Source organism: Lates calcarifer, linkage group LG14, assembly GCF_001640805.2.
Source record: "Lates calcarifer isolate ASB-BC8 linkage group LG14, TLL_Latcal_v3, whole genome shotgun sequence".
NCBI lineage: Eukaryota > Metazoa > Chordata > Actinopteri > Centropomidae > Lates > Lates calcarifer.
In genome coordinates, this window is record NC_066846.1 from 5519422 (window position 1) to 5541639 (window position 22218).

The 22218-nt window shown below is 43.3% G+C and overlaps 1 protein-coding gene across 4 annotated transcripts in view; it reads left to right on the forward strand.

Annotated features, from left to right (window-relative positions):
* Positions 1 to 22218, forward strand: part of kdm6ba (lysine (K)-specific demethylase 6B, a) — a 50189-nt gene that overhangs the window by 15037 nt on the left and 12934 nt on the right. For 2 of the 4 annotated variants that reach the window (XM_051075729.1, XM_051075732.1), the window contains exons 1-2: positions 10379 to 11088; positions 20465 to 20551. The gene's annotated coding sequence lies outside the window, so the exon portion shown is untranslated. Of the gene's footprint in view, positions 1 to 5120; positions 5183 to 10378; positions 11089 to 20464; positions 20552 to 22054; positions 22101 to 22218 lie in introns of those variants that run through there. The other 2 variants (XM_051075731.1, XM_051075730.1) reach the window with 2 other exon arrangements.

Genomic DNA, 22218 nt, shown 5'->3' on the forward strand with positions numbered 1-22218 from the left:
TGTTAAAGATGACATTATATAATCTATACATCCAGGTGTGCATTTTTACATTGCCTTTGTTGGCAGTCAAACTACAGTTTTAATAGAAACAGTAATGCTGTGATAAATAAAGGTTTATCATTAGCATAAACTAGGTGCATGTGCAAAGTGGTCTGCTGGTCTGCTGGTCTTTGGTCTGCTGTAACAAAGTACAGACGTTTGTGTTCTGCTCAGTGTTTCTGCTCTCAGGTACGTCAGATGCTGTTTTTAGGGAGGGAGATGACTTGTCAGGGATTCAGAGTTTGACGACAAAGCTATGTTTTATTTTGGAGGATTTACGTCACAAGACTGTGCCGGAGTCGACTTGTGGCTCTGAATGCTGTCTACAGCTGTGAGGGACATGCTCTGCTTGGCTGCTGTGCTGTGGTTTGTGTGTGTGAGTGCGTTTGCGTGTATGTGTGTGAGACAATAAGGGTAAAAACAGCACACAGCAAGTGTTAAAAGGGTTCTCTTCATCAAACAGTCACTTACATGTGCTTGCTCAGACAACTCACACACGCACAATCATTCTGTTCACAGGTCTTGATTTTGGAAGCAGCCACAGCCGAGCTGCTTTCATTAGCGTCTGTCTAGACACGATTTATTACCAACTGTTCATTCTTGTCTTCTCTCTCTCTGTCTGTCTCTCTGTCTTCCTATTTGTCTGGTTATGTGCTCGCTGCTGCTGGATTTTTAGACAGTCTCAGGGTATGTGGTGTGGCTCTAGTTGGTTAGTCTGTCTGTCGCCCTCCTCCTCTTTATGTGGGTGTCATTTTCCTGCTTGTCCCCAAAGAGGGAGGAAGTCTGTCTGTCTTGTCTGTCACTTCATCTATCCATCCGTTTCTCGCATGTGTGTGTGTGTGGGGGAGTTGGAGTGGGTGTGATGGTTTCTGAGCCAAGCTTGGTTTTGACCATGACCTTTTGCTGAAGCCATGTGGCAGAGGTTCATCAAGCCACACAGCCTCGATCACAGTCAACCTGACACTCCTCCTCACTGTCTGTAGCTCTGCCAGCTCTGGCCTCATGAACACATGCATGTTTACAGGCAAATGAGACAGAAAACAGACTTGTTGCCTCTCTCATGCATGCACACAAAAATAATGTCCCCTCCACCCAGTTTAAACCAAGCATATTGGGCTTGAGTGGTGTGTTTTTTGATATATTAGCATGTAGCTTTTCAAATACCAACACATCTGATAGAATATACAACATTAGTCTGAAAAGCTTTAACAAACCAATTGAATGAGTCAAAATGACCCACTGCAATTCATGGAATCTGTGAACTGGGCTACAGTGAGCCAGTAAGGCAAGTAACCACCCCACTCTTATCATTCAAACAGTGCCGTCTTACAAATGTCCTTATCTACCCGCATCCTGATTTCACACACGAGTTCAGGATGTGGCGTGACAGCATTCCAAGGAGATCTTAAGCTGTTCACAAAACAAAGTATCCTCGCTCATGACTAGCTCCTTGATGTGTGCATGCAGATCAGCACTCATATTATCCCCCCCCCCCAGTCTCTCCCAGGACAGGTGACTTTGTTTAAGGATAATTTAAGGATTTAACCCGGCCTGACTTTTAAACACACAACAGCAAGCACAGCAGACAAAGGACCACTGCACAGAGACACTCAGGCAGACAGTGAACCTAGACCCAAAGACACCGAAGAAGAAAACTCTGTCATTTACCTCCTATCCTGCAGCAGCCCACTATTTTGTGTGTGTGTGTGTGTGTGTGTGTGTGTGTGTGTGTGTGTGCGTGTGCGTGTGCGTGTGCGTGTGCAGGTATGAAGCCTGTTGCCCCAACATGAAGAGACCTACTGAATCACTTGTGACTAAGGGCTAGAGCAGCCCAAGCATGGCTATTTTACTCACGCCATGCAGGCTCACACACGCTGTATTTGCCATAAGGTGAATGTGTTAAGCTGATTTTACTGTACACTAGATAAGTATGTATAGTGTGCAGCAAAGCAGCAAGACAGTACTGATTTAGAAGGTAACACGGGTGTCAGGTTGCACAGAGGTGTGTGTTCTTAATTGCATATGCACAGCATGTGGATAAACATATGTCCATAAGTTTATGTGTGTTTGTGCAGAATGTGTGTTTTTGGGGTTTGATACCTAGATGTCTAACCATTGGCACAATTTGATATTTTATAGATGTACTTTTGTGTTTGCCCAGTGACCTAGATGACAGTTCACCTCATTTTGTAGTCCTCAGGTTGGGTGCTTTACCTATTATCAGTGTATATTTCATGTACCTTATAAGCTGAATGGTTACATTGCATATCTCATAATCACAATGTGCTTGGTTAAATTCAAGCCAGGGACTTTGGTTGCATGCCATAATTCTTTCTTCCCTTGTTTCCTGTTGCCTGTACACTGTCAGTTGTCATAGATAATAAAGACAAAGGTAAAAATACCAAACAAGTGGTGTTAAAATATGGATTAAAAAAAAAGTAGTGATTTCATTTTTATTCAAACTATGCTGCCCTCTGACATACCTGCACACATTCAGGTTTGCAGAGATATTTGTTCAGTAATTAAGACTATTGCAATGGATAACGGAGCACTAAAGCTGTGTTCTGACATTTATTACAGTTATACAACATCGTATAGTTTGGCTGGCTTAACACTAGTTGCAGTGCAATGAGGTGTTATCGAGCAACTTACGTCACTGGTCAAGAACATGTAAGCACCCATTTCTTTGTAACGTAAACTGAATATTTTCTGCTGTAAACTTCACAGTTGTCATGGCGGTGGATAGACAGATTGGTGCCATGATAACTTCTCAAATTGAATTTCCTGGATCGTATTTCATCTTCCCACTGTACCTTTAGCAGAGTGTTGTGTTTGGTCTGTATTCCAGGTTAGATGACTGCACAACACAAATGCTAAATTCTCATTTTTTTTTGTCTCAGTTAACCTTGCCCTGCTCTGTTTTCACTCTCTCCTCATCTCTCCTCCCCTATCTTGGTTTTTCGTCTTTTTTTAATCTTTTGTCTGGCTCAAGGCCTTCTTTCCATCTTCCTCCTCTTATCCCTCTCTACCGCTTCATCTCCTCTGCTCTTTACCTTTTAGCAGAGTCTCTGTTGCTCCGCCTCTCCTTTCCTCTCTCTGAGCTGGTTAATGTCAAAGGGAGATGCTCCCACTGGTTAACCTTTACAGACAAAAGATAAACACTTTCTGTATCTTTCTATCTCTCGCTCTGACTGTCATGATTTCTCTCATGTTCTCTCTCACATGGTCCCTGTCTTCATCTATCACTGCCTGTTTCAATACAAATATAATTTAACAGTGTATTTCATTACGTTTTTCTGTCTTATGCTGTGTCATGCTCCTTCTTTCTTCCTCCCTCTCAAGGTCTCTCTTTCTCTTTCACTGTCTTTCTTTTGATCTTTCTCACAACCCTCCCCCCTCTTCCTCTCCCCACAGTCCTGATATCGATCAAGGTCAAACGATTATGTCAAAGCTTGTGACATTTATTCAATGTGTCATGAAAGAACATATTCTGTCCTTGCAACAATTCAGCCTCTCACTTGCTTTCCAATGGCTTTTTTTAAGGTGACCCTACTCAATATGCACCTAAATTCTCACCCACATACACCCACAGCAGGTTTACGCCTTTACAGTGTGGCCAGCTGTGGCCCTTTAGGGGGTGTGATCTTTGACCCAAAGTTCAAAGTTTGAATGCCTTAACCACCCCGCTGCAAGATCAGTGAGGGCTGAGCTAGCTATATCTGCCTCGTATTGACACAACTGTCACACGCACACAACCTGCCTTAGGCTATGTACTGCATTTGTTGTGTGTGTACATGCTCAGTAGAGAGACATATGGAAGCCGCCTTGTGTAGGTGTGCCCTATGTTACAGCCCTGTAGATAGAATATCAGAGCGAGAACAAGAAAAACAGGAGTGGTAAAGAACAGAAGAATGAATGAGGGAGAGAGGAAAGGAATGAAAGAGCAAGAGATTTGACTTTACAGCAGACACCAAAATCATCTGGATGCATTTGGTAGATCATTCACTTTGATATTCCACACTGAAATGTTTGAATGGACTTTGACCAACAGTATAGTTTGTGCTGTCTTAACAAAAGCATGTGTAGGTAACAGAGATGTTACAGAAGGAGAGAGGAGAGAAGAGAAGATAGGCTGATGGGTTATATATGAAGTATGAGGAGGAGGATGAGAGGTGGTGATATTTAGGTTGTGACAAGTGTCAACCACAACCATTTGATAAAAGAGCACATTCTGTGTACATGTGAGTGAGTGTATATGAGAGAAAGAACGTGTGTGTGTGTTCATTTGTTCCTCTCTTTCCCTGTTTCTGTGGTGTGTGTGGTGCATTTGTGTGTAACCATGCCTGCTTTATTCAAACACAGAGGTGTGTGTGTTTTTATGTGCATGTGTGTGTTGGGGGTGGGGAGGTACGCCAGAGTGCCACCTGTTCTCAGTCATGTGGCCCAGCACTGACACTGTGAATCACTGAACAGGCAGCACATGAGGAACACACACACACAGATGGCCACAGCACTGGTCCAGGCCCTGCTGTGCATTTTGGCTTACACACACACACACAAACTGTGGTTTCATAAGCCACACCAAATGACATATCGACAACAGAACAGTCAGCAAACGTCACGCGTGCATGATGAAACAAGCAAAGGGAATTAAAAATGAGCTTTGGTTGTCGTGTATCCTGTCTTCTTTTGACCCTTGACTAAAGTGGTGATGAACTGCTGACCACTGCTCAACTCAAACTGGAACGCCACAGATGTGTTTGACCTAGTTTTGAAAATAGAAGCACTTTGATGTCCCCAACATACATCACTGCAGTCAAATTTCAAGCAGCAGATTTGTGGATAAAGTAGTTGAATAAAATGTCTGATAATTATCACCAAACTGAATTTTGATGAGGGTTTGAAAAGGGCACACTTAACTTAATGTTGACCTCAGCCTGTAGTGACTGATTATTTGTGTGAATGTTGATCAAATATTGCAGCAGATTCCTTTTAAAGTTTTGTTATGCTTCTCACTGCTGCCATTGTTGACACTGTCCAACCTCTAGAATGACCTATGTTGTTCTATATTGTGCTTTCAGGAGGTGGGAGGTGCCATGGTGGCCTGCTGAAGGAGACAGACTACATGACCCATGATTATCAGGTAAGGCTCCCTTTTAGCTTACAATTAACATATTCTCTCCTGAGTTCATTTTATCTTACTAATTTCTTTCATCCACAAATACACTGCACTGCCTACACTTATACATTGGACTGTACTATTAATTGTATGCTTTTATAATAGTGATTCAATTACTTCAATACTTGCATGTTGCATGCTGCATTTAAATATCAAGATTTAAAAACGGTTAAAAAAGGTTAGTTCATACAGGTAAATCTTGTACAATATACAAACATGCGTACACACAAGCACCATTGTACAGTGTGTAGGTAAGACAGGTAGAGGGCAAGTTGTGTCAAAAGAGTGAGTAAGACAGGAGTAGGAGTAAAACAGAGAGAGAGAGTACGTTATGTACACACACAGATTCATTAGTTAAGAAGGTAGTGGGTTGTGAAATTATGGGTGTGAGTGGAGCGCTGCTCCTTTTTACAATATCTCACACACACACAGTCAACTGTTCTTTTGAATAGTGAGTGTTGTGCAAGTCCTCCAAGACTTGAGCACTTAAAAGGCCTCTGAGTCAGATATCAAACTTTCAACTGCTTGCTCTTCAAAGCCACATTAGAGTAAAATAAGGTCAATGATTTGCTGGCTCTTTCTGTTAGCAACCACTGTTCACAGTGGTTGTGTTTTTTCCATGAATTTACCAAATTAATATATGCCAGAAACATGCATGTGTCATATTAGTTTAGACTAGCATGTTAAGAATAAATAGATGTTACTGTTTTTTGTAAAATTAGAGCCAAGTTTCCCTGGTACAAGCATTTGGAATTAGCAGGTTATTTAATAATGGAAATAAACATTACTTGCATTTCTAATTACAGTATGGCTTGGAGATTCTTAAATTCTAAGAGTAAAACTTTATCAAATGCATTAATCCAGGTTAACTTTTCAAATGCATCAGTCCTGGAGATAATGCACAACATTCAAAGCAGCCAGTGCACAAGAAATGACACATTTCAATCGGTGTTTGAATTTACTGTGATACCACTTGATATGTTTTCACACTGCCCCTCCCACAACTAGTAGTGGCTGCAGTAACAGATACACTAGACCCATGTAGTTCAAAGCAGTACAGTTATTTTTACACCATGTTTAATGTAAATCTGACTAATCCAGATCTGGTCTTTATTATTCTAGATGAGCCACCATTCAGCTTCAGAGCTACTGTGAGCTCATTTTCACACTCCTGAATGCCTGTTGCCTGTTTAAACTCAACATAGTCTGCGCTGAAATATTACCATGTTGCACCAAAGCCAATAGTCTACCCAATGAGGACATATGGATAATTCTGGTGTCCGTGCTTTCACCTTTTTAGAGGAAAACTGACCAATTTGACAATCTCCTGAAAACACGATGTACTTCTCCAAGATCCATCCAAGCTTTTTAAGCTCCTCTAAGATGGGTTTACTTTTCACTATGTATAACTTTGGGATAGTGAGGATATTAAGCAGGACTGGAGTGCTTAGCTTATCATAGAGCTACAGTTGGGATTAGCCGGTTGTTTGAGGAACCAGAGGGAAAGCTGGGTTCCCTATCGGCCCTCCTCCTTGAATAAGGACCCTAATTATCAGGGCTGTAGTGCACCATTCAGTCGGCTGCATGGCTGCTATATGTGGGTGTGCTAAGCCAGTCTGTCTGACTGCCTGTGTGGCTCTCTGTCTCCTCACCGTGTGAGTGTGTGTGAGTATGTGCGTGGAGGTGATTATTATCATGTCTGTCAGTCTCTCAGTGTACCCAAAAGGCTGACTCACAGTATGCCACATGTACACACACACACAGTCCCACACACAATCCTACGTATCAGAGGCTAAGAAGTGCCATCTGTACCAAGAACACAGTCTCCTACAACTGCAGAGCACACACACTGGCTCACATGCATACCTTTTTCCCTCTTCCGTTGCTCTGTCTGGACCTCATCAGTATTATATGCTGTTTATTTGTTAAATGTGTGTGTGTGTGGTTGGTATGACAGGAATGTTTGGGGCTTGTACCCATGGGAAAGCTGCTATATATATATATTTGGAGTGTGAGAACTGAGCCATCCTTGTCCCCGATCTCTTTAATTACACACACAAAGTCCCCACCACACACACACGCCTGCCGCCCTTGTACACACACATGAATACAGGATTGCTAGCCATGCATAAGAGCTGTAGGAACTTAAACACACAGCACCTCACAAATCTTTTTTCCCTTTATTGTCCCTTCCTGCCACACATGTACACACACACATCTGGGACCCCCGAGACAGACGATAATGCCTTGGCTTCCCTTGTTGTGGGACAGGAAGGAGGGGAATTGTGTTCCAACATGCATTTAATATTTTCAGACTTTTATTATATACAGAACAGTACATCTATGAGAGAAACAGCTGGAGGAAGCTATGTCTGTCAGTGTGTATGTGTGGAGCAGTGTGTGTGGTACACTAGTGTCCCACCCATACCCACATCAATCACCAATCCTCTTCCTGTTCACTTAGCAGGGCTAATGGTCTCCCACCACACTCTTTACAGTGCAGTTACACACACATTGACACATAAAGCCGAGCAAAGTCACACACTTGAGACAGCAGACACTCTCTCAACACATCTAATGGAAGCTATGGTGTAATAATCTGACACACTGGGAGCAATATGAGAATACAATATGACCTCAGATGATGTTGGTAAAATAGCTTATTTAAATAACTTTGTTCATACACAGCAGCAAAAAATAAGCAGCACGACCAACACAACATTTGCATAAATAGTACTGTCAGTGTGTCTCAGCGCAGGAAAGACTAGTGTAGAAATAGAGGAGACAAACATAAACGCTAGAGAGAAGCATATAATATGTAGCCTACAGTCAGAATGCTCTAGTTTACAATTCTATAGTGGATAATTAAGGACTGTAGCAATTCAGGAAGTAATGGCTTCCAGGTGATGTTATAAAAGTCCTTCCAGCTGATATGATGTATTATAATAATATACAGTACATACAGATTATTATCACATTAAGGATGCAGGTTTTCTGAGTATGTAACATCATCTGAAATTTAATTAACTGAACCGTTTTGACAGCTTCCATCCATTTAGAAAGAAATATTCTATGTATTCACATGCTGTAGCATTATTAACTGCTGTAAGATTTTGGTCCACAGTTACTCATAGCTGGAAATGCAAGCAGCCCCTGAATTTTCTTTCACTTTTGCAGACGAGCTGGCAGCTGAAAATGCTTCCATTTTTGCATTCATTATAGTTAAGCTCACTCTGCTGTGAGTACTGTGTCTGTATCGGTATGCAGCTGATTTCTCCACACAGCCTTTAACAAACACAAACAGAACATCCACATACAAATACACTGCTTCACAGTGTTAAAGACCCCCACTGTGTTGCCTCCCCCCTCTTTCTCAACACAAAACACATTATTGAACATTCATTGTCACTTCACAATAGACTCTAGATCCACCCTGGTGGTACATACCGCACATGCCATGCACTTACTTCATCAGGGGTTTGAGACTAACACACAAACACACACACACCCCTCTTGCTACTTTTCACTGCACACTGACAGAAATAGAAATGCCTTCAGTTATCTCAAAATATTCTATGAGTAACCTGTTTTGATGCGAGAGAGGAGAACAGACAGTGAGAGACTGATAGCATCACTGATTCGTACCAATGCAGAGAGGTTTCAAAATGTTCAGATTTTATTGTTTGTGTCGTTTTTTTTAGAATTATTTTGACCATAAATAAACTGTGTGTGCCTGTGTGTGTGTGTGTGTGTGTGTGTGTGTATATCCCTATGTCATTGTCTCAGCATCATCCATGACACACTCCCGTCCTCTCTGTGCCGGCTAATTTTGCCTCCTGTTGTCCTGCTGAGACAGTGCCTTCTAAATATAACCCCTACATGTGTGTGTGAGAGAGAGACATACTGTTGGTTGTACCAGTGTGGCTTTTTGGCGTTATTACAGAGTACAGGATGGTTACTTTGGCGAGGAAAAGCTGGAACAAATGTTTCCGGCCTTAGAGAGACCCATTTGTGTTCTTCAAAGCCTTGTTTACCTCACACAGGAGCTTAGCTGGCTGCCTCTGAGAACATAGCATATATTTCATGTGCTTTTGTGCACACAGTCATGTTAATGTCATCTACTATTATTATTAGTCTCATAACTCATGTTTTATTTATAGGCCAAACCATGTGAACTGTATTGCAACAATATATAATATGCTAGTTAGATATTGTTCAGCCTTCAGAGACCTCACAACTGTCTGTCTAGCTAACTATACACTACTATATCTAATACAGACTGCTCTGTATAAACATTATATACAGTTCACATACATGTATAATCTATATACAGACCTCACAGTGGGTTATATATCTCATCATGCAATCTTATATTTATACAGGATATACATATCAGTTATTTATGATCCACTAATAGTTATTAAAGCTTTTTATGAGACCAGCTTTTGGGTGGCCAAGCAGGTTGTGCAGAGTCTCTATGACTGATTGCTCCATGTGATTACTGAGTGGAAGAGGCTGCAGAGGATCTGGACCAAATTCCATTTATTTTTGTCACAACCTGGAAACCTAAAAGTTGTAGCCTACTTAAAATGGCTAATAGCTCATCTTTACATTAATTAATTGTTACTGAATTTTTAATAAAGCTATTAGCCAGAATAAACCATTCATTACAGCTCATAAACCCCTTATAGAAAGTGCCTGTGTAGACAGTGTTATCTAAATTTATAGGAGGTATAAAATTTCTCAGGTAAAATGTGAAATAAAACAATACTTTAAATGTGTTTCACAGTGTCCTCCAAGAGAGTTTAGTTAGGATTGGCTTATATACAATTTCTCACATTGATTAAAAGTCTAAAGTTAGGGACACAGTCTGTTGTTTTTGATTTAGGAATATGTAAGTTTCCCTAAAAGATACCATAGAATAAACCTATCTGTACTGTACATCTATAATCCACATGTAAACTATCCAGTCAGTGTTATGCATACCACTGATCTTAAAATGTGTAGGTTACAATCTGTAGTTACAGTTAGACTATTAGAAGTTCATAACCTCCACTGGGTTTATTTTAGGATATTTAGTCTGTACAGCCAATACTTACACCGGTTTATCTTCCACTAAATCTAATCATAACACTGTGATAGATTTATCACAGTGTAATATGGCGTCGGAGGATAATACCCAGAAATAGACGGTCACACGGAAATATGCTCCTGGCTGTTCAGAGTCCAACAGTCGGTCACGAGTCTGACTATATAAAAACCCTGGAGTGAAATAAAAATAAAAAGTACAAATGAATAAATAAACCTGACAGGAGGGGGCAGGAGGAGCAGCTCCGGTACCTGGAGTTGGACTCGGTGCAAGTTTGCGCTGTCAGGGAATTCCGGGGCCGTGCGGTGACGTCACGCGTGTGTGCCTGTGTTCGAGTGTGCGTGGCCCTGTCCCTTTAAAACAGAGCTCAGCGCAATACGATCCCTGCCTGGCTGCTTCTGTGTGTGAAGACAGGGGGAAAGAAGAGCTCTACGCGGAGCGGGACTGCCGCTGCACAGCAAAGGCAGCCATCAAACGGAATAATATCCAGAATATAGAGAAGAACGAGCCTATCGCGGACATCACAGCCTCAACCGGCCGTTTGCCGGCTCAAGTTTCATGGTTGTTTCGAGAGGAAGCGACAGAGACTAACAGGGATTATAGGGCTGTAGCTGCTCTCCGCTCAGCCGGCTCGTCGGGAATTTCTCTGCAGACTCGCGCTCCAGACTTGCGGATACAAAGACTGTTACGGCAAACGTGGAGCTCAAGGAACCGGATACATATTTAACATTGGAAATAATATTTATTTCTGGAGCGTCTATTTGAAACACTTGAACGAACGGTGAGTGATCGGGCTGCTCTGTGAACTGGGAGAATGTAAAAGTCGAGTCGAATTTGTTTTGGTTGTAGTCAGGGAAGTTAGTGTTCATGAAGAAGTAAGTTTTAATGTAATATACCGTAAAATACCGAGTTAATACACCAGTGGATATAATATGGCGGTTTGTATTATACTTGATTGTTGATCACTAAGAAAGGCTGTGTTGCCATTCATGTTTAACAATGAGTGAGTGATGGTAATTGATTAAAACGGAATCGTCTGTAATCGATGAGGTGGGGGAATTTCGCTGTATTTTTCTCAACCACAGGTGACTCTTTAATCCCACGCGTAGAAATATTTCAATTCGGCGAATTGTTTTCCTCATATCCACCACCGATCATCTTTACCGAACATGTTTAATCATCCAGTGCACGTGGATCGGAGTATTTTTCAGTAAATTGGCTGTGATGGGAATTTCGGGTTCATGGACTTTTTGTGACAAATGCCCCCAAAGTAATCCCCCAACTTTTGAGGTTTAGTCCCAGAGAAAGCTATCTGAGCGTCTTTCTGTGTATGTGTGTCAGTATAGTAGTATTCAGCCCATAGAAATGGCTGGTAATGAGACTGGTAAAGTAGTCCTCCTGATACATCTGTTAATGAAATTGTGACCCTAATCCTCATATTGCTTTGGGACACCCTGGATCCTAGTTTGGTCATTGTTGCTCTGAAAACTCAACTCATGATCATCCCATGGCTAGAAAAGGGAAGGAGAGCTAGAGGACAGGGAGAGAAAATTGCCTGTGTAAGGAGATCTCACGCCATTGTGTGTGTGTGTGTGTGTGTGTAGGAGTGGGTGGCTCTGCAGGAGTAGGAGTGGGGGGTGGGCAGGATCACTGAGGTCGACAGCCGTATAAAGTGAATGGATAGCTGCCACCCCCATCACCCCCAGTCAATCCTTCCACATTCAAAGAGCCGGATTGAAAGGAAGTGATTTGCATCACCTCTCTTTTTGGGGGAGGGGCGGTGTTTTGGGGCAGTTCTTTAGGTCTGGGTTTCAGGGGTAGCTGGTGCATTAAAGTTTGACCACATTGTATTGTTTGATCAGCTTGCTCTGGCACCCAGTTATATCACCCTCAGAGGGAACACTAATACAGAATGACCAAGTAAAGTGACTTTTTGACTTTCAACCATATCTCTGACGCTTTTATCTTGGCCCGTCCTCTGTAGGACGATAATAAAGCTCACGGGAGTCCGCTCACACTTGTCACACCTCCAGCTGAAGCCCCTATCTTTGTTGTTGGCCCGTGCGTCTCTGTGCACCTCGGACAGTATGAGCCGACTCAGGGCACAGCGATGAGTGAAGCATATCAAAACAATAGAGGTTAAACGAGGATAAAGACGAGTAGTTTGGGGGTGTGGCCATGTCTTGGAATATAATGAATGGTTGTTGATATTGGTCGTTATCGCCTCCGCCCACAGACGTTAAACGTTATCCGCCGTGTTTCACTGGTCATCGGACATGTAGTTGATGAGGATTTGTGGCTGAGGGGGCTTATTTGTCACTTTATTGCCCGCAATAAACGAGAGCAGATCAGGAAGAGCAGAGTGTGCTGGCATGGGGTCGCGAAGAAAACAAAGCAGCAATTCTTTGAAGGTTCACTTCCGATCAGTCTGATCGATTGGCATGGAAACCAGCAACGCGTTTTGTCTCCCCGTTTGATGTCGGAGGTTGTAAAAAGTTAAAGCTTCAAATCGCTCGACACACACACACACACACACTCATTCTTGGCCGGCTCTGTGCTGCCTCAGCTCTCCCCCGCCCCCGTTTGTCCCGTGATCTCAATAGGAGCGTGTGTGTGTGTGTGTGTGTGTGAATGAACAATCGCCGCCCATTTTACTATGAGTGATGACGAACATGGAGGAATATTAAAGTGATACACAGACACACACACACACACACAACAGGAGGGAGAGAGGGAGATGACGGTGGAAATAAGGCTGCTAACTCAACAATAGTGAGTGAGTCACACAACTTGAGTAAGCAGAAGAGGAGTGTGTGCGTGGCGTGTGTGTCGGGACAGTTTCCCGATCCCACTCCCCAACCCCCATTCACCATATGTAGCTTTGGTGGGGTGTTACAGGGTGTTCTAAGCAAATGAAGGATTACTTTGATCTAATTAAGATTTTTCCTTTATGTGTGTGGCTGGCATGGGAAATGGGTCAGTTTACTGGCTCAAAGTGCTTACTCATCTAACACTACTTCGACAGTTAACGGTGATGAAACAAGAGCTCTGTGTGTGTGTGTGTGTGTGTGTGTGTGTTGCAGTCCATCAGATGTTGAGGGGTTCTCTCGCCTCTTGACAACTTTTGTTGGCTGTTACAGAAAACAAATACAATCAGGTGTGTGTGTTTCAAAGGGAAGCAGGTGGGGGAAGTGATTAGTTGTCATGATGAAACATTTGTTTGTGTGACACCACACTGTTGCAGTCTTTCCAGTAAAGGGTGTCGTTTCTCCTCCAGAGAGCAACACAAAACGAGAGAGAGAAAGGGAATAAGGGAGGTGCAGGACAACATCTGCCCTTCTGACAGTTTGTCAGACACTCCCCACACACCCCAACACATGAAGCGTTACAACACGAGTTCTGCTACGTGTTAGCTGACACAAGAGGTGGAAATCAGTTGAAGAATTTTCCATCACTTCATGTCAACAGAGATGCAACATTTAAAGGGACGCCATCATAGCAATTCCACTTCCTCTTTATTTATATGACAGACATGATGTATAGTAGCATTTATTTTTTTGAAACAGTACAAACTAATGTTACTGCATTACAACTTGGCTTAGTGTTGTTTGGCTGCCCTCAGTAATGCAGTAAAATACCTGTTAGTTTATTTAGTCTCTCATGGTGCATGCACACACTTCAAAACACCAAACTTGTCAGGACAGGATGATGGTTTTAGAGTTTCATCAGGGCCAAGAGGGGCAAAAACTCAGTCAACCAAGTGTGGAATTCCACCATGGAGTGTGAGACTGCCCAGTTTGTCTTTCAAAGTGGGGTCCAAGGCCCAAAAACACAGGACACAGGTCCACTTCTGTAGGGACCACCATTCAAAAAGGGTTCTTTTTGAGAAATTTAAAGTGAGAAAACAAGAAAGAAATGATGTGATGAAGCTTTAATGAAAAATTACAAAAACAAGCAATAAAACAGGCATATACCTGTGCCACTTTTTACACATTAATAGGCTTTTTAGGTTTGAAATATGGAAAAGCAGTTTGGATTACATTAATCACGAACATGTATGGATGAGGTCATGGTCCTTAATACTTCTTTCTCATTAGTTTCTATGGACCAGCAGGGCTCTTCTATGCTGCCAGCCAACCACGAGGCTTAGACATCCATAACTATAAATATTGGCCATACATGCAGCTGTGGTCTCGTTCCAGGTTCTGTTACGCTGTGTTTTAGACTTCAGAAGAGTAAGGAAAAACAGATTTGTATAATATAGTCCAGAGGTTGAGGAGTGAACTTACTGTGAGGTTTTACAGGAGCGGGCAGCTATTCAAAGCTGAGCAAATAAGCTAATGTAAAACATGGCAGCATTTTGAATAAAGAATCAACAATGATATCAGAGAAAAGAAGAATATTGTTTCAAGACTTAATGCCTCCTGAGTGAATAGAGCTGTGTTACAGAGTAAAGGGGTGGTTACTTTCTCTTTGTTGAAGTGAGTGAGAGTAAAGAGAAAGTTTTCCCTCTGAGTTCAGTTCCTCTCTGTTATCGCTGGCTCTATGCCACTGATGATGATGCCACAGTTGAAGGGAGGTGTATGAACCTACACTGTGTGTGTGTGTGTGACTCATACACAAAATTAAACACACTCTCACACCTTGGAAAGAATTTTCTTCCTTCCTTTTTACCTTCCCTCACCTCCTGTGACTACTTTTACCCTCCTCAACCGCACTGGCAGAATAAATGATAACTCAGCTAGCTAGAACGCCAAAGCGCATCATTTCACTTTTTCTCGGAGGGAGGAAAAAAAGCCCAAAGATCAACAACAGTGGTATTTGAGGAATCTGTAAACAGGCCTTGGATGTTCTCTGGACTAAATGAACAAACAGTGCCGGCATAACAAAGTGGCTCAGTCTGCGTCACAGTTGCTCTGATAAAGTCAAAATATGATTGGTGCGTAATTACACCCACTGTAAGAACAACTCTGTACCGGCCATCTGCACACATGCTGCCATTAACTATGAGGCATACAGGACACACAAACATTCATATGTCCATGTTATTTTTTGTTATTCATACACACACAGGCTGCTGATGAGAGTAAGAGGTGGTGTGATAGGTCAGCCTGCCCTGTGTCTCAGTAAACATGTTGATCAGTAAAGACCTGTCATAAACCCTATTATGGATTCCTCTCTGCCTCTCTAGCTTAGTTTAATAACTGTTGGTGAAGACGCGACCGGTTCCCCTGGCAACTGTTACCAAGGGAGCAGAGTCTCTCGTTTTGTTTAGTGCATTTCTGAGCTAGTTGGTGTGTGAGTGTGTGTATGTGTTAGCCCTGGATGTGGAATTGAAGCACCTGGAGAGAGACTGAGCTGTATGAGGGAGGGGGATTTTGCAGTTCTGATTTGAGGCATGTTTTCCAATGAAAAGAGGCAGCATGATGTTCTGCTTGTCCAGAGCTTTTCTTAGATTTGTTATTGAAAGCAATCAACCGGAGAAGCAGAAAGAAAAGTTCTGGGGCTTTTGAGGTTGCTCAAGTGTGGAAATCGAGAGTGACGATGATCAAGCCATTGTCAGTTCTCAACGAGACGCCCACATCCTCTCAGATTTCCGGTTTGTCGGGATTTATTCGCTGTTTTCCTTTCTTTAGAGTCAGAAGCCAGGTGTTGAGTCATTTTCTTTTTCTGTCTCTCACACACACTTTTCGATTCAGACAGTGAAGTGCCCAAAACTGTTGTTGAGGCTGTCGAGAAGTCCAGAGTCATGTTTCCTCTATAACGCAGAGTTTCTGTGAAAATGAAGCAGGGAGCACAAGTGACTAGGAGGAGGAGTTATTCACCACAAGCTCACACACTCATTCTGCCATCATATATTTGTCATTCACTTTTACCAGAAGCTAAAAAAAAAGGGCAAACAAGGCTTTTCACTTAACACCCACAGTCACAGCCAAGTAAATGGCTTTTCAAGTCAGTTGAATGTCTTATTTTTGTTGACGAGACTTGTGTGAGTCATGAGTTGGACACACGTGCCATTCACACAAGATGACTGTTTGTCTGAAGTGTATTTCAGGAACCATGAGTGAAACAGGTCAGATTTTTAAACTGACTCTTTTTGTTTCACATCTGCACAGACACATATTAGTCACACAAGATCACTTTTGTCTCTTTTTGTTACAGTCAAAAGGCTTTTGTATACACACTGAAACACATATACAGTTAATATTTTTTCAACAGGAAGCCACAGCCTTAAAACCCCTCCCCAAGGCCTTTCTTTTCTGTCTCTCTCTCTCTCTCTCTCACACACACACACCCCTACCCCTAAGGGAGGCCTACTTCCTGTGGTTGTGACGATCGCTTCCTCTCCCCTCCGAGCTCTGTTCCCCTTGTTGTTAACGTCACACACACACGTGAGAGGGAAAAAAGAGACGCACCACACTAACCCAGTTGTGTGTTGTCAGTCACAGCCCAGATGTCAGGGTGCTGAGACAAAAGGGGCCTCATTTGTTTTTCTATCAGCCCCCCACCTCCAAAACCACTGTTCTTCCGTGTTCAGTCTCTTTTTCCATAAGCAGATGAAAATGTAGGCTAACTGTTTCTCATCAGTGTGTCACTGAGGGTCCGGAAATCAACCTTTTCATCTTGTTAAGTACTTTGTAACTGAAGCAAAATGAGTGGAAAAGGAGGTGGTGACAGGCCAGTCAGTACGTTGACAGGCTGACCACCAACAGCCCAAACAAGACAGCATTTGATTGGTGTTTGCTGCCAACCTGAAGCTTCTCACTCTCGTTTTAAAATCTCCTCAAGGCTGAAATGAGAAGCAGCGTTAACCCAGCAGAGGTGAATATTCCTCCCCTCTGTGCTTTACTGCCTCTCTCTGTCATGGCCTGAATGTAGAGCAGATGTGAGGGGGTTCACATATAAGCCAGGAGTAGACAAAGTAAGACAAATAGGAGCTTTTATCTGGCCTGTTATGGCTGGCTGGTGTGTTGCTGCTGAGCCTAGAAGGTCTGGATGTAACTGGGTGAAGGGTTAGGTCAATGCTCTGTCCCCTGGATGGAGGGTTGTGTTGTTGAGATCACCATCATGCTTCTGTGTGCATGAACAATGTTTGCATGCTGTGTCCTTGGCTGACCCACACTGACCTGTGTGCGCTGACTAGAACAGTCTTCTGGTTTTGTGAGTGTCTGTGCGTGAGGATGTGAATGGGATAAAGTTAGCCCGCATCACCGTCTTGGAACGGCATGCGCTGACGTTAGCACACACAAACAAATAAACACACATGCGTACATGGACACACAGGGAGCCTGGCAACGAGATGGGGGCGGACGGATGCAGGGGCTGGCTGTTCCTCTCTGTGTACGTCTGTGTGTGTAAGAGAGGGAGAGAAATGCATGGTGTTTCCTCCCAAACATGATCTCTATCTGGGACTGATTATGTAATCGCCAAATGGAGTAGAAAGGGCGAGGGAGGACAGAACAAGACAGAGAGAGAGGACCATGCATGGCCTTTCCGTCATCCTCATCCAGAAACTCATTGCTGCCAGAACTTTTCCCTCGATCTCTGTTTTCTCTTATCTGCCACTTCTCCCAGGCTTATCTGCTCATTTCTTATCAGGTTCCGCAGTGACTTTACTAGGACAGCTGTCTGCCATTACCCCCTCAAGCTCTTCATTTTCAGTGGTCTCCTCCTCTGTCACGGTCCACTCCATTACTCTCAGTTTAAGCTGTCTTCTTACCTATCTGTCTATTGCTCTTTCCTCTGGCAATATTGGCTAACATTACTGAGCTGTAAAAAGTCAAAACACCAGCCCATCATATCATTCATCTTGTGCTGAATCTTCAGAAATGGGCTCCTTTTCATGTGTCACGCTGCAGGAAAGAAGTAGATTTCTTACACTTGTACAGATGAATATTTTTTACAGTGTATGCCCTCACTGCCTCCCCTCCTCTCTCTCCAGTCTATTTTCCTCTCATGGCCTCAGTGTGGTTGTCTGGCTGGGGACCAGCGCAGGCCAGTGGTTGGCAGGGCAGGGTGAGGGTGAATAGATTACGGCTACTGCACCAGGACAGACGTCATCTGAACATCTTAATTTCAACCATTTGTTTCCTCCAGCTTGTGTTAGTGACTAAGCAAGCTTCCTTGTGCATAGCCACATGCTTGTGACTTTGGTTTGTCTCTCACGTGGGATTACGGTGGATTTATTTATTTTGTTTTTGTGTGTGTGTGTGTGTGTGTGTGTGTGTTTCTTTGTTAGACACCACAGAGGATTCAACAGAGCTCCTTTATTTTCTTTCTAGCCTCTTGGTTGGTGTAGTTGACAACAGTTGGCACGGCTTTGTCTGCTTGCCAAAGCTTCCTGCTTTGCCCCGCCTCCCAGCTGATAGCTGGTGTTGCCGGGACAATAACCAACTTGCGTAACTACGACAACGAGGGTGTTGACAGGAACAGCTCTTTGATGTCTGATGTCGATGGGGGGGATTTCATTTGAACAAGATGTACCATGGGGGAATTTTTGATGTGACAGTGAATAACATCATCTGTTTGGTAGTAATTGATAACTGTATCAGCTGTGTATACAGAGTAGCAGAGTAGTATGAGAATAGCGAACGTCCTTAAAAGACTTTCACTTAACCTAGATTCACTTACTGTACTCAGCTTTCTAGAAGAACACTGCAGCTTGTTGTGGTTAAATTGAGGTTAAAGTGAAGGCAGAAAGCAATTTCAGCACTCAAAGTGTTCAGGATGCCCCTGAAGCTTAGTACTTAAGTTGCTGAGTTGAATTTTATATTTTTTGATCGCTCACAAATTATCAACACAGCTACCTGAATATTTATATGAAAGTGATGATCAGATTGATCAACATCTCTGTATACTTTGCCTCATCATTTCTCTTGAATTTGCGGTTTAGATAGTTTGATTCCTCCCTTGGCCATGAAACCCCCTGTAGCTCGTCATCACGTCCTGTTTGTCTGTCTAGACACATACACACACATTCACAACCAACCCATGCAGTACACTGGATAGGAAGCAGAAATGACATCAGTCCGAGAAATTCCCGCTGTTGTCACATCTGCACTGGTGCAGAAACACGCCCCCGGTCACCTGACTGTAAGTGGTGTCCCAGGAGGGCGGAGTTTAGGGCCGCGGTTTGGGGTAAGCCCTCTTTCAGCGCGCTGAGTCATTGGGGGTTCCCCCAAAAAAAGAAATGCGTAATGTTCACACACAGACACACTCTCTCACTGTTTTCTCCTCTCATACACGGAACCCTAACTCATAGCTGATATGACCACATTTCATCGCTTTCGTATCATCTGATAGAACCCGAGCCGGTATGTAACACTGTCTGCCGTCTGTGTACACTATCTGGTTTCAGAGTACTAAGTTTCTCACACTGTGCTGGTGGAATGGCTGTGAGCAATGTGATAGCCAGGATAGCAACTGGAATAGACGACCGTTTGGTCACAACAGACATAAACACACACCCTCTATAAAAGTGGTAATTACAACCTCACCACTGTGTCCCTGTTTGCACTCCCCAGTCACAAGTGGGTCTCCTACTGGACTTCTCTTTTTTCATTTTTTCTATTTTTAACCTGTCATTCTGTCACTGTCTTGTTTCCCCATAGCACCATGTGTTTTATTATTTTACTATGTTTCCGCAGCGCTACTCTTTCGCATGTGATAGTTGACTTAGCCTGCCCAGCTCTTCCTGTTAGAGTGAGATCAGCCTTGTTTGTGTGTTTGCTCGCCCGTTAAGCTGCATGTCAGTCTCACCATTGTGTCTTTGAGAGGAGAAAGAGAGAGTGAGCGAACAACAGCCCCCCTTGCTCCCATTGTGCCGGCATCCCCGCTGATTTACCCCTTCGCCTCTGAGCCACCCTCAGGTTTTCCACACTGCTCTGAAACCAGGCGTCACCTCAGAAGTCAGGAAACCAGGAGGGGTGAGGGGTAGTGACGATTCGCTGTCTAGAAAGCCAGAAAAGAGAAGCAGCAGTACAAAGAGGTTCTTAGTTCATACTGAAATCAAAGGCCACCCTCAGCCTTGAATTATGTCATATGTTTCGAGACTTGATGACAGTTTTGATCACAACTCTGAGTGTGGTGTTTAGTGTGGCTTCATGTTGTTTTTATGACAGCTTGACATGAATGTTTTTGTCTTCTCTGTCTTTCAGGGTTGAGGAGACCCCAGAGAGATGATTGGCAGCCGAAGCTGAGACTTAACACAACTGTGAATCAATAACTTGGTGCTACTCTAAAAGGTACGCTCAGCACGAGAGTGTGTTTGTATCAGTTTGTCAAAGCATGTCGAGAGCAGTCTTGACAGTTAATGCTAGCCTATCTTCACATAGCAGCAGCGCCTGGTGGATGATGATCCCTGTGAGGCAGAAGGGAAGAGATAGAGAGGGTGGTGTGTGTGTCACTGTATGGCACCCCTTCTGACAAGCTAAAAGTGTACAGCGCTTGAAATATCCCCTTCTGGGCTTTAAATAGAGGCAGTGAGATCCAGAGTTGGTGGGAGGAAGAAAGGAAGAGGAGAGGAACTGGTGGGTGGAGGGACTGCGTATGACCAGAGTTAATTTCGGAAAACTGGTGGAAGAGTGCTGTGCTGAGCAAGAGAAATGAATCATAACCTGTGTGTTAGTGCGCATATCTGCTTCTCTCCCATGATGCAGTACACACTAGTTGTCACGTACTTCAAAATGTTATCATCACATTTCTTGTACATTTGAGGCTGCAGTTCACTGAACAACTTGCTCCTTTTACATTTCACTCACAGAGTGACAAAAATCAAATCTAGATGGACATGAGCTTCTTTGTATCTTAACATCTTCTGTCTTTTGTATTGTGTATGTGTTTCTGATGGTCTTAGTATCTGTAAACTGGTTTCATGTGAAATTGGTATGAGGCTTTAATGACATGGAATATTTATTCTTTTTGGGATAGTTGAGTTTCAGTCTGATATTTAGCAGACACGAGACAGAGGGAGATTTTTAGTGATTTCATCTGTCTTCAGTGCAACAGAAGGATGTGTTTGTTACACTCATTTGTAACAGCAGTAAATATGCAGGTGTAAATGCATCCTTTCAGGTTCTGTCAGGTATCTCTTTTGTCGTCTTTTTTGAATCAAGGTACTTTGAAACATGGACTTCTTTGTATCATGACACCTTCTGTCTTGTGTATTGTGTGTGTGTGTCCAGTGTTTCAGAGAGCAGGGAGGGGAGCGAGTTATCTTTCAGCTTCTTTTATGTCTTTTCTCCTCGACCGTTTCCTTTGTGTCATCTCAGTGTGTGTGTGTGTGCGTGTGTGTGTGGGAAGGTGTGTGGGCGTTTTCATGGCACTGTTCCTACTCTCCACTCCACTCCACCTCCCTCCATTCCCTTCCCTCTTCCCCATCTCTATCTTTTCTCCTTAATCTATCCTTCCATCCTGTTCAGACCGTCTGTCGCTGCTTCCCCCCTCTCCCTCTCCATCACGCCTGCTGTAATGAGATTAAACCTTAGTGTGTCCACTGGGCATGCACATGCACACACACTTTATACACCCACCCTTCAGAGCGCCGCAACACACACATAATCATCCACTTAAAAGAGAGCACACCATTCTCTCTCACATGCACTAAACCACAAGCCTGACACGACTGTGCAGCTTGCACACTTGGCATTGCTTCCAATAGCACACACACTTGTGCACAAACATGCACACACTTGGCATGTGACCAAGGCCTCTCACTCTTAGTCTTTCCCTCTGTCTCTTGTTATCAGGAGGCCCATGGTAAGGATTACAGCAACCCCAGGTCTGTCCTCATAGGTGAGCTCCCCACTGAGCCATCTGGGCCCAGTAATAATCCTATTCTGCACCAACTGGTTTACTGGTGCCCCCTACAGGCTGACTCATGCATAGCAACCTGCTACAGACAAAGAAGTCA